The sequence below is a fragment of the Sarcophilus harrisii genome, chromosome 2, assembly GCF_902635505.1.
Source record: "Sarcophilus harrisii chromosome 2, mSarHar1.11, whole genome shotgun sequence".
NCBI lineage: Eukaryota > Metazoa > Chordata > Mammalia > Dasyuromorphia > Dasyuridae > Sarcophilus > Sarcophilus harrisii.
Genome location: NC_045427.1, coordinates 11765863 through 11778114, shown reverse-complemented (window position 1 = coordinate 11778114; position 12252 = coordinate 11765863).

Genomic DNA, 12252 nt, shown 5'->3' with positions numbered 1-12252 from the left:
ACCATAGCCTATCTTCCAAGCATTTTTGCAAATTTCAGACATAGACAAGACCTCTGAGAATATACAATCTAATCCTTACATAAAAAGAAATTTCCTCTATGCAAAATACTCAACAAGTATTCATCAAGTCTTTATTTCAAGATCTTTAGGAGAAAACCTCACTATTTCCCAAATTAGTTGATTCCACTGATAGACTTCTTAAATTGTCACTATATTTTATTTAGTTGTTTTTATGACATCAAGTCTAAATTAGCCTCATGGTCCTGCTATCTGAAATCAAGGAGAAAAAATATTATCCATCAAATATTCACCAATTCTTTGACATTGCTTTTGCTATTCAGATGTACTTCAGTTGTATCTAACTCTCTGAGACCCCAATTGGGGTTTTCTTGAAAGGATACTTCCATTTCTTTTTATAAATAAGAAAATAAAGGCAAATAGGATTAAGTGACTTGACTAAGGTCATAATATCTGACATTGGATTTGAAGTCAGACTCTTTATTCCACACCTAGCAGTCTTTCCACTGTGCCATATACTTACTATTCTTTGACTACTTGAAATAGATTTTCTTGTGCCTTTGAAAGTATTCAGACCAACAACTACAGTTGTTTTTTAACTTATCTTCAGGCAGTATGAGTTCAAAGACAGTCACCCCTCTGATTGTTCTCTTGTGGAAACACTCTCCAGTTATGAAGACCCATAGAGAAATGTGACATACATAATTTTTAGGAATACTCCAAATGTGTTACTATTACTCCCATATTTCTGGATGTTCTTCCACTTTTGATACAGTCTTAGATTGTTTTATCTCCTTCAAATTCTTCATAAAGTAGACCCTAGAACATAACTTCAAAATCTCATATTTTATATATTTTTAATAGGAGGGCTTTTTTTAATGTAATCAACGATCAATGATAGTGTTGTGTAATAGATAGGGAGCTGATATAATTTCCAGAAAATTATGAATTCAAGATCTTTGACTAATATTTGAGAAACTACTCTATCCTCAGTAAATTCTTTTATCTCACAGGACTCTAAACTCCTCCCTAAGTTGGAGAGAATAGTGAGAATTAGTTCTATCGGAATCTCTACAACTTAAAATTCTGTCTATTAAATGAATCAGGGTCCATTTTTCTAAGGTCACATCCAATGCGGTTGTTATATAACATAGAAAGTCTCTTTACTATGATATTCTAATTTATCAAGTTCTATCCAGTGCTAAATTTGTGCTTTCTCATGTTCAACATTCTTATATCCTCTTCAGATCTGAGATTTCATGATTCTTTTGTCACTTGGCAGTGATACATTCTTTTTTGTGTTGGCCATGAACTTCCTTTGCGACCTTGAACACTTAACTTGTAACCTTTATGTGTTTCAGCAGACCCACTTGCAAAATGAGCTTTGCAATTAAAAAAAACAAAAAAACAATGGACTAACATATACCTCCTCTAGAGGGTGTGCAGAAATGCAGTTAATTAGTGAGACATTAACTGTGCTCATCTGGTAACAAAACCCAGAATGCTTCCTAGCAATGGCCATATACAATTCATTTTAATTATTTGACATTTATGACAAATTTTTTTTTTCTGCAAAATACTGTATTGCAATTTGTTTTAGTTATATTTTCAGTGTATTTCCAACAGAGGCCAGAGTGATTTTGCAATAAGAAAATGTAGGGAAGAATAAAAGAAATGAAGAATTTCACAGTAGGAAGACTTTTTAGTGACCATGTAATCCAAATCCAACTTGAGAAATAATTACCTCTAGTATAAAGGGAATTCCCTAATTAATTTGTACTGGGTTATCAAACTTTGTTTAAGACCTGTTTTAAAAGCAGGATAGCCAAGTTAAGAGCTTGTTGGATGAGTTCTTAAGAGTATTTACATTAACATATGCTCATGGATGCTCAATGTGTTATCTTGGTAAAGCATTCACTCTCTCTGACTCAGTTTCCTTATTTTTAAAGTGAGGAAACTAGACTTAACTTCTTTGTTGCATTCTAGCTTTAAATCTACAATATAATAAATTTCTGAACTTCAATTTTTTTTATTATTGGTTCCTTTTTGTAACTGTTATTCTTTGATTTCAAAGAGAACCAATGACATGAAGGTGTGATATATTGATTTGTACATGAATTGGATTTAAGTGAAACAAAGCCACACACAGTCATCACCCTCACTCTCTTTTCCAAGATAAGGAAACTTTTGAAAAAAATGTCAAGATGACTCTCAGTTGCCCAAGATACAGTGGATGACCTTGGGATCTTGGATGTTTGATGAAGCTCTAAGTGCTTCACAGCACCTACTTCAGCTGCCTTCATGGCCATGGGAACAAATTGTTCCCATCCATCCATTTAATTGGGGGAAGTCTTGATGTACTTGGGGAAGACATTACCCTCACAAGTTGAAATAACTGAGGCCTGTAAGGTACCCTTAACCTGTCAAGATGATTTTATCAGTGCATGACTACAGTGCATATATCAGCTTTTTGGAGCCACGGGTAAGAGTTGAGTACCAGAGACACTACAGGTAGATGTAGAGTCTTAAGAAGAGTTCAGTAAGCCCTCACACCAGAGGTGCTAGAACTCCCTGAATATTCCGTATGTTTTTATTGCCTATACTACTTCTTAACCCTATAAAGAAAGGGTTCTTAACAAGTGTGTGTGTGTATGTGTGTGTGTGTGTGATATGTGTGATATATATATATATATATATATATATATATACATACATACATATGTGTGTGTGCATATATACAGATATAGATATAGATATATTGGGGCATGAGACACCCTAACAATATTTGGCAGTCCTCAGGCCAGTGTTAAAAGTTTTGTGAAATTATTTGCAGTACCAGTCTCTCAGTTGAGGTTTGGCAAAAATGATTTATTTACACTGAGCTGTTCTCAATGGGCTAGAATCCTGATTAGGAAGATAGTGAAGATTTGGCAGACAGAGTTCAATTTTATTTAGTCTTATGTGGCTCAGGTCTAGGGATGATCTCCAGATGAACTGAGGAAGTAATCTCCAGGTCACTTATGGGTGGTGATTATTCCCAAAGCCAAAAATTTAAGAATGATCTCCAAGTGAATTGAAGATGAGGATTATTTTAGGAGTTTCCCAAGGCCAGGTAAAAATGGTGGGTGGATGGAGTTGTGAGCCCCACATTTTTATATTTTCTTCTTCTGCTTCTTTACATGATTAAATAAATTTCTATACCCAACTAAATGATTGTTATTTCCTCTTAGAACCCAAACTGATGAGATGAAACTTTTCCCCCTCAATTGTAATAAGTCTTTTGTTTCTCTTCATGTGATCTAATTTGTCCTATTAAACTTCCTCTTTCCTTTTCCTCCAGTACAGACCTTTTCCCATCCCTTAATGTCTTTTTCTATTTTTTTTTTTTTTTTTTGCTGAGGCAATTGGAGCTAAGTGACTTGCCCATAGTCACACAGCTAGGAAGTGCTGAATGTCTGAGGTCACATTTGAACTCAGGTCCTCCTGGCTTTAGGGCTGGTGCTCTATCCACTGTGCTACCTAGTTGCCCCATGTCTTTTTCTTTGATATCATCACATCAGAGTCAATTCACAACCACATCCTCTATTTATTCGATGTGCTCCCCCTCCCCCAACCTCATCTGCCCCAGTAACAGGTACAGTTCTCAAGTGTTACAGATATCATTTTCCATTTAGGTATATAACATCCCTTAAATAATATAGATATATTTATTTTAAATAACCTTTTAATAAGTTTAACCTTTAATATATATGTATATATATATATTAAATAACTAATATATAGTTTCCCTTGTTCACCTTTCTATGCTTCTTTTGAGTCCTGTGTTTGCAGATTGAATTTTCTTTTTACTTCTGTTTTTTTTTTTTCCAATGGATATGATTAAAAGCCTCCTCCTTCATAGAAGACCAGTTGCCTCCCCTGAAAGATGATGCTTAATCTAACTGGATGGATATTCTTGGTTGTACCTCCAAGTCTTTTGCTTTCTGGTATATGATATTCCAAGCCCTCTGAGACTTTATGGCAGAAGCTTCCAGATCCTGAGTAATCCTGACTGGTGCTTCTTAATATTTGAATTGTTTCTGTCTAGTAGCTTGCAACATTTTTTCCTTGAGATTGTAGTTTTGGAGTTTTGAAACAAAATTCCTTGGGATTTTCTTTGTGGGATCTCTTTCCAAAGGTGGAAAGATGGTTGATGAATAGTTTCAATAACCATTTCTCCCTCTGTTTTTAGAATATTGGGACAATTTTCCTTGATGATCTCTCATAGAAAGCTACCAGGCTCTGTTTTTGATCATGGCTTTCAGGTAGACCAATAATTTTTAAACTGTCTTTCCTGCATCTGTTTTCCAGATAGGCAGTTTTTTCCTAATGTTTTTCACATTTTCTTCCACTTTTTCATTCTTTTTTAGTTTGGTTGACTGATTTTTCATGTCATATAGTCATTATTTTTCATTTGCCCTCTTCTAGTTTTTAATGCGTGATTTTCTTCAGTTAATTTTTGTATCTCTTATGCCAGTTGGTTAATTCTACTTTTGAAGGTCTTGTTGTGTTCTTCAGAGAATCATTATTTTTCTTTTCTTTTCTTTTTTTTTTTTTTTGCATTTGATCAATTGTGTTTTTTTTTTAAAGAATTGTCTTCCTTTTCCAATTGTTAACTTTATCTTGCATACCTCTCATTTTCTTTATCATTTTTTCCTACCTTTCTCTTATTTGCTTTTTGAAATTTTTTAAAAGAGCATGTCCAAGAAGTCTCTTTGGGCTTGAGACCAATTCATATCATGCTTTGAGAATTCCTCTGTGGACATTTTATACTTATCTGAGTTGATATTTTGGTATTCCCTGTCACTTCTTCTTCCCTGTCCCTTCTTCTGTGGTCAAGATTCTTTTCTGTTTCTTGCTCATTTTCTTTTATATACATACATATATATATATATATATATATATATATATATATAGGATATATATATATATATATCCTATTTTTTACATTTATTTTTAACTCTCCTCCTGTGTGAAGGGCTTCAGATAGTGGGGGAACTCTGGGTAAGGTATATGAGCCGTCAACTCAGAGGGAACCTGCTGACAATGTCAGGTTTGTCTCCCCATCTTTCTTAAGGACTCTCACCCTTCCTGAGAAGTCAAGGAGGGTGTAACCACCTGTGTTCAACTTGAAGCAAGGTATACCTACAGTAAAGAGAAGTATTTACACATCAATAGCAGGGTGCTTATAGTTAGAACTTTGACAGTGTGCTGTGGAGATGTAATGCCACTATACTTAGCACTTGCTCAGTGTGCATTGATGATGTAATGGTTCTCTAGTTGGCACATCCCTAGTGTGCTGTAATGATGTAATCATACTAAGGTATTTAAGGGCTGAGAGGACTTGCAATAAGGGATTCCATCTTTGACCATCCTCATGATTCTCTTGCTTATTCACTCCTCCACTAAGCCCAAGGAAGTGGGCTGGTCCCGAGATCCTCCAGAGAGCTCGTGTAGATATCATATTTTAGAACTCCAGCGTGGGGGCTCTAGAAAACATAGTACATTTTGTCACCCCAATTTGGGGGCTCTAGAAAGCACACTGCACTCCTGGGTTAAATGGGTTGTTGTCCCAAGCTTCCTGTCTAGCTCTGCGTCTTGGCTTTGAGCACTGGGGCCCCTTGTATTTTCAGGGGGAAGCTTTGCCTTCTCTTTTCAGGAAACAGTCTGGTTTCCCAGTTTGTCTTTTGAGCTGGCACTGGGAGGTGCCCCACTGATTTGGTCCTCTACTGAGCCATGACTGAAGGTCTTAGTTGTTGATTTGCTATTATTAAGACCCTCTCACTGGCTTTCCTAGAGTTTGTCTGAACTGGGCTGAACAACCTGGGGAAAGGTTTCATTCTGTCAGACTGTATTTGCAAAAACACATGGTTTTAATGTATTTTTTTTAAAGGAAACTGGGAGAGCTTGAGCAGCTTTCTGTCTTTACTCCATCATTTTGGCTCCACCCCAATTACTGATCTCAATCTTAGATATAATGGTATATGTTTCCATGCTTTAAAAAAAAATAGACACATTAACAATTTGCTGTAACGCTCTTTCTTGAGGTTTTCTTGGGGTCTTTGGGAGCAGCCTGCATTTCATTCAGTAATCACCACACAAGTAGCCAGGGGTTAAAGTCCAAATCCCTTATTATCTCTTTCAAAGTCTTGTCTCCTTCATTTGGGGCTCAGCTAGTTTTCTGGAGGCTTTCCAGAATCTTGGTTTCAGTGAAGAAGTGAAGGAGGAGAGCCTGGCACCACTTCTCTTTCTTTCTTAGTTCTGATTCTGGCTGAGTTTGTCTAAGTTTATATGCTCTCTTATCATAGGTGTAAATCTTGTGGAACTATATTAAGTACTAAGTACATGTACTGAACTAGAAAAAACTAGTTTTTTAATAAGTAATAAATATAAATTCAATATGGCAATAGGGAACTGTTTTTTTTCTTATTTCTTGCAAACTTTTCACTTTTATCTTGAGGTTTCAAAATTTGGCAGTGATATTCCAATATGTTTTGCATAAAGGATCTTTTTGAGGTTGTTTTCAGTGGATTTTTAAAAATCTATATCTACCTTCCCTTCATTTTCTATCACTTAGAATAATTTTCTTGGGTTATTGCTTACATTATTATGCCAAGGTTCTTTTTCTTTCAGGTAGTCTAATTATCCTTTTCTTTTCTCTTCTTGATCTGTTTTCCAGATCTGTTGTTTTTCTTATATTTCACATTCTGTTCTGTTTTTTTCATTCTTCATATATTTTATTATTTTTTGGTCTCTTATAGCTTCTCTGGCTTCCCCTTGTCCAATTCTAATTTCTAAAGAGTTATTTTTGGCTGTAAGGTTCTGTTTTTCCTTTTTCATTTATTTAAAAAAATAATCTTCTTGTTTTTCTTGAATGATTTTTATTTTTCCTCAATGTATCATTTGATTTGTAAATTCTATTTTGTATTCTACAAATTCATTCTTTTTTATGTGACATTAATCTTTGGTGTAGAAGAAACTTTTTTTTCTAATACTTCACTGTGCTCTTCTGAAAATGACCCTGGGTCTTCCCTATTGCCATATTAAATTTATGTGTTTGTCTTTTGTTAGTTCATTTTTTGCCTTATTTTAATGACAAGTATCAGTGTAAGCACCTCTAAATGTGGGATGGGAGGATAGTCCTTCTAGCATCTGGAACTTCAAATCAAGAGCCCTTCCCTCCTGCAAGTATCCTTAGCCATCCTTGTATGCCATACTGCTTCTGCACTTGCAGTATCCATGTTCCTTCATACTAGGGCTGCATCTCTGCAGCACAGCTGGTCCTGGTGTTCCTAAACAGACAAGGTCAACTCAGCCTGCTGATTTCATAGGTAGTCTGGGAGGTGAAAGTTTCTGTGGTTCCTTATGAGGCTCCAGCTACACCCAGTTAGCCCCAGGACTCCCAACTTGATTTTTGTGAGAACTTAGCCCTGAGGCCTGTGCATGCCTCAAATCTTTGTTATTAACCAGTCTATATTGCCCTTGAAGCACAAATTTGAAATCTGAAGATTTGTGACCTATTCCATCACCTTCCAAGAATCATCCCAGATTATTCCCATTTGTATTCTAAACAAAAGATCTATGTATCTAAACATTCAACTCTTGATGATCCCATTTGATATTTTTTTTGGACAAAGATACTCAACTGCTTTGTTATTTCCCTCAACAGTTTAATTTACAGATAAGGAAATTGAGGGAAAACAGGGCCAATGACTTGCTCAGGGTCACAAAGCTAGTAAGAGTCCATATTTTCCAATCTCCAGACCCATTCCTCTATTCATTATGTTTTGTTGTAATGTTCTTCTCTAAATTATAATGTTCTCTAGGAGCTGTTGTCTTGGGGGGCTTATGGGAGCAGCCTTCCTTTTAGTTCAGTGTAATCATCCCAAATGTAGCCAGGAGTTAAAGTCCAGATCCTTTGTTGTCTCCTTCAAAATAGCCCAGTTAACTTTCTTAGAGGCCTATCTCTCTCCTTGGCTCTGAGAGCTCTTGCTGCTAGTTGTTTGTCTCTGCCAGCTTCAGCCTCTCTTTCTCCAAATCTCCAGCCAGCACAAAGGTGGAAGTTGGAATGAATCTGACTCCACCTCCAAGAGTGGGTTTGTGGGCTTCTTTGTCTGTCCCTGAGAGCTTCTGGCTTATATGCTGTGCACTGAGTATATTCCAATCATTACTTCACTAGAAAATCATTAACTGTTGTACGATTAAATCAGCACTAAACAAGATTTAACCATTGTCTCCTCAATTTCACTTAGTATCTTATTTCAAGTTCCGGCCCATAACATCTCCTTGTAGGAGCAGATCAATCATACTGAACCAGGCTAAATTAGATAATTATTGTCTCTATCAATTCCACTCTTAGTATCTTGTAAGAATCATAACGTTTTGTATTTGCTGTCCTTTGAATAGCTGCCCATATATGTGTATTTGGTTTTCAGTTTTGGAGGAGGTCCTAGAATAAATGAACCACTTTGCTTTTAAGTTTTAAAATGATAGATTCTATAAGGAGGAACCAATCCTGTTGATATTCAGAAAAAAAAAGAAATATTTGAAAAGATTTGAGAAGGACAAATATCTCGACTGTCAAGAGAGAAAAGAGAACAGTCTTAAAACTAGAAGTCAGATTTATATATCTTTAACTATCTAACTTTAAACTATCTTGATTTCATTTCCTGGGAAAATTCTAGAAGGGATCATTAAAGAAGATGGTTGATGAACATAAATTAAAGGAAGCAGGGAGGTCATGCCAGAGTAATAACGTTCCTTTTTTTTTTTTTTTTTTTTTTTGACAGAATCACTTACCTAGTGGATGAGGATAAAGTTTTAGACCTAGATTAAAGAGATGCCAGCTCAGTTTTTTATATAGTATCATGTATTCTTGGGGAGAAAGTTATATGAATGTGGACTGGGCCACACTGCAGGTATGTGAATAAAGAGCTCATATGATGACTGGACTAAAAAAAAAAAAAAAAAAAAAAAAAGGAGGTGATTGCTCCATGCCATATGTAAGGGATTCATTGCATAATATGTTGGACTTGGCATCAGAAAATCAGCCTGATTTCAAATCACACTCAGACACTTACTAGTTATATAACCTTGAAAAGTCACTTAACCTTGTTTGGCTCAGTTTCTTCCTCTGTAAAATGAGCTGGAGAAGAAAATGGCAAACCATTCTATGAAATTTGTCAAGAAACCTCCAAATGGGGGTCACCAAGAGCCAGACATGACTGAGATGACTGAACAATAATTATTGCTCAGTTTTAATATGGTAGGAGACTTCTATTGAAGTAGCCCAGACATTTGTGCTTGGCCTGATACTATTTTACTCTTACAAGTGACTTGGCAAAAGATATTGATGGTATATTCAAAGAACAAAATATAGTTAGTATGGGTTAGATAATACAATGGAAGCTGGAGCCAGTACACAAGAAGATCATATAACTCTTGTCTTTGTGTTCAAGGGCCTGTTAAATAAAAAGGGATTGAAACTATTGTTTTGCCTTAGAAGCCCAAGTAAGAAAAATGGGCAGAATTTAAAAATGTGAATTGTCTTCATATCAAAATCCTTGTAAAAAATTATTTTATTGAATTGAATCTGGAGAATGAGCGGGTAGCAAGTCCCAGGAGTCGCATTTTCTTCTGAAATGCCAATAAAATGCTTTCTTAGAATAATCAAGTATAGAATTTGATTCAGGGCAGTTAGATGTCATCGTTGATAAAGTGCCAGTAATAGAGTCAGGAACATTTATCTTCCTGAGATCATATTTGGCTTCAGACAATTACTAGCTATGTGACTCCAGATAAGTAATTTAACCCTATTTGCATCAGTTTGTTCATCTGTAAAATATTTTGCAGAGAAAAGGTGAACAAAACCTTTCTATCATTTCTCAGAAGTCTGGTTAAAGCTAATATTTTATTTTGGCAATGGCCAAATGCTATCAATGGTGGAGGAAAGTCAACATCATATTCTGCCAAGATATAACTCCTAGGAAAAGAGTCTAATTTGTAAAGCCTGATATGTTGGCACTTGGGTCTAATATTTTTCACAGTGCCCAAAGATCAAATTTATTTTTGATGTAGAAATCCTTCTGTGATATGAGATTCTCCATATGAGATTTACTAGATTTACTAATTTAGTACTAAGAACACTCAGTATTCCAGACAAACTGGAGAAATCTGCTTACCCCTAAAAATATAGACTTTTCCAGCTCCGTGTGTGTGTGTTTTTTTTTTTTTTTTTTTATTTAATAGCCTTTTATTTACAGGTTATATGTATGGGTAACTTTACAGCATTAACAATCGCCAAACCTCTTCTTTCAATTTTTCACCTCTTACCCCTCCCCCCCCCTCCCCCAGATGGCAGGATGACCAGTAGATGTTAAATATATTAGCTCCATGTGTTTTTAAAGAGTTCTCTATGTCTCTATGCTACACAATTTTTTTCCTCTATCTCTCCTCTTTAAATCTTGTTTTACCATCCATAATTTAAAACTCAATGTGAAAGTTTCATTAACATGCAAAATGATTTTATTTTTCACTAGAGAGAGTAGTTTATTTCCAATTTTCTTGAATAATTAAATATATGAGAGAACTTCACACATCTTTTAGGATCAACTGAGATGTGTGTATGTGTGTGTGATGTATTTAAATATATCCAAATGCATATTAATGAATGCACAGAAATATATACATATATATACATATATACACATATACTATGCATATACAATAAATAGTTATTTCTAGAGCTAGAGATATGTGTTTATATCAAGATATAGGCATACATTTTGATATCTATCTATAGCTAGATTTCTAGATAGTTCATCAACACCTAAATCTAGATTAATCTATTGATTTCTAATTATCTCTACATAAATATATAATTTATACATATGTAACATATTACATAAAATTTAATTACAAATGACATAATATGATAGTTATATAATAAGATAACACACATATGTGTTATATGTAATATGTAGACATGACATATTTATATCATATATATATTATATGTACCTATATGAATGTAAATAATTAGGTACTTGTGATAGAAATTTCATTAAAAATTTGCCCTAAAGGAAGGTGAGAAATATAAGATTTATTGGGGATTATTTGATATTTTAATAGGTTTTGATTTCTTGTTCTGGGATTCCATGGTTCAGGATAGATAACAAGAGGTTCACTGAATTACATAATTTTCTTCCTCTAAAATGAAAACCCAGAATTTAGCCTTCTAATTAGAGGAATGGATGGTGTGTCCCACCTCAGCCTTGGGGCCTGCCTCTGAATCTAACCCCTATTTTGAGATTTGCATATGTGTATGTATGCATATATATATATATATATATATATATGCATGTTTGCATAGGTACATATGTGTATGTGTGCATACACACTCACACTTCTCTCTCTCTTTCTTTCTCTCTCCCCCTCTCTTTCTCTCTCTCTCTCTCTCTCTCTCTCTGTGTGTGTCATTGGTCATTGTCCTTCATTCTCAAAGAGGAACAAAATGACATCACTATCTTAGAGTTAAGTTACAGTGTGGTCAGACCAGTATGAGTTCAGAATGTCCTACTACATATTGGGCACCAATAGTCCGGGTGAACGTTTGGAGTGAATTCTTTAAATTTGCAAATTTCATCTTTCTTTTGACCTATTTCAATTCTGCTTTGCTCATGGTGCATACTGCCTGCTTTGATGTGAGCACATCACATTAGGTGGTCTTGTATCAGTTTCTCCCATGTCACTCAATCAATTCTCAATCTTTCTAAAGAGGTATCTTGAAAGTGTTCCTCTAATATCTTTTCTGATCACCATTTGAGCATTTGCCCTATACAAGTTCTCTATAAAATAGTCTTTCTGACAAGCATACATTTAGCATTCCAATAATGTAGCTAGCCCTAGAGTAGGACTCTCTGATGTAGAATTGGAATGTTTGGTAGTTTGAGAAAAAGATCTCAGTTTCTGGTGTCTTACCTTACTAGGTGATTGTCAGAATCTTCCTAAGACAATTGAAATGGAAGCAAATAGGTTTCCTTTCTTGGTACAGCTAGACTGTACAGCTTTCACAGCTTTGTAGATTTTGGAAACAGGCTTTGTGTACCTTCAGTTTAGCAGTCAATCTAATATTTCTTCCCACTTTCTTTTTGAGCCTCCCAAATATTGAGCTTGCTCTGACAATACTTGCTCAGC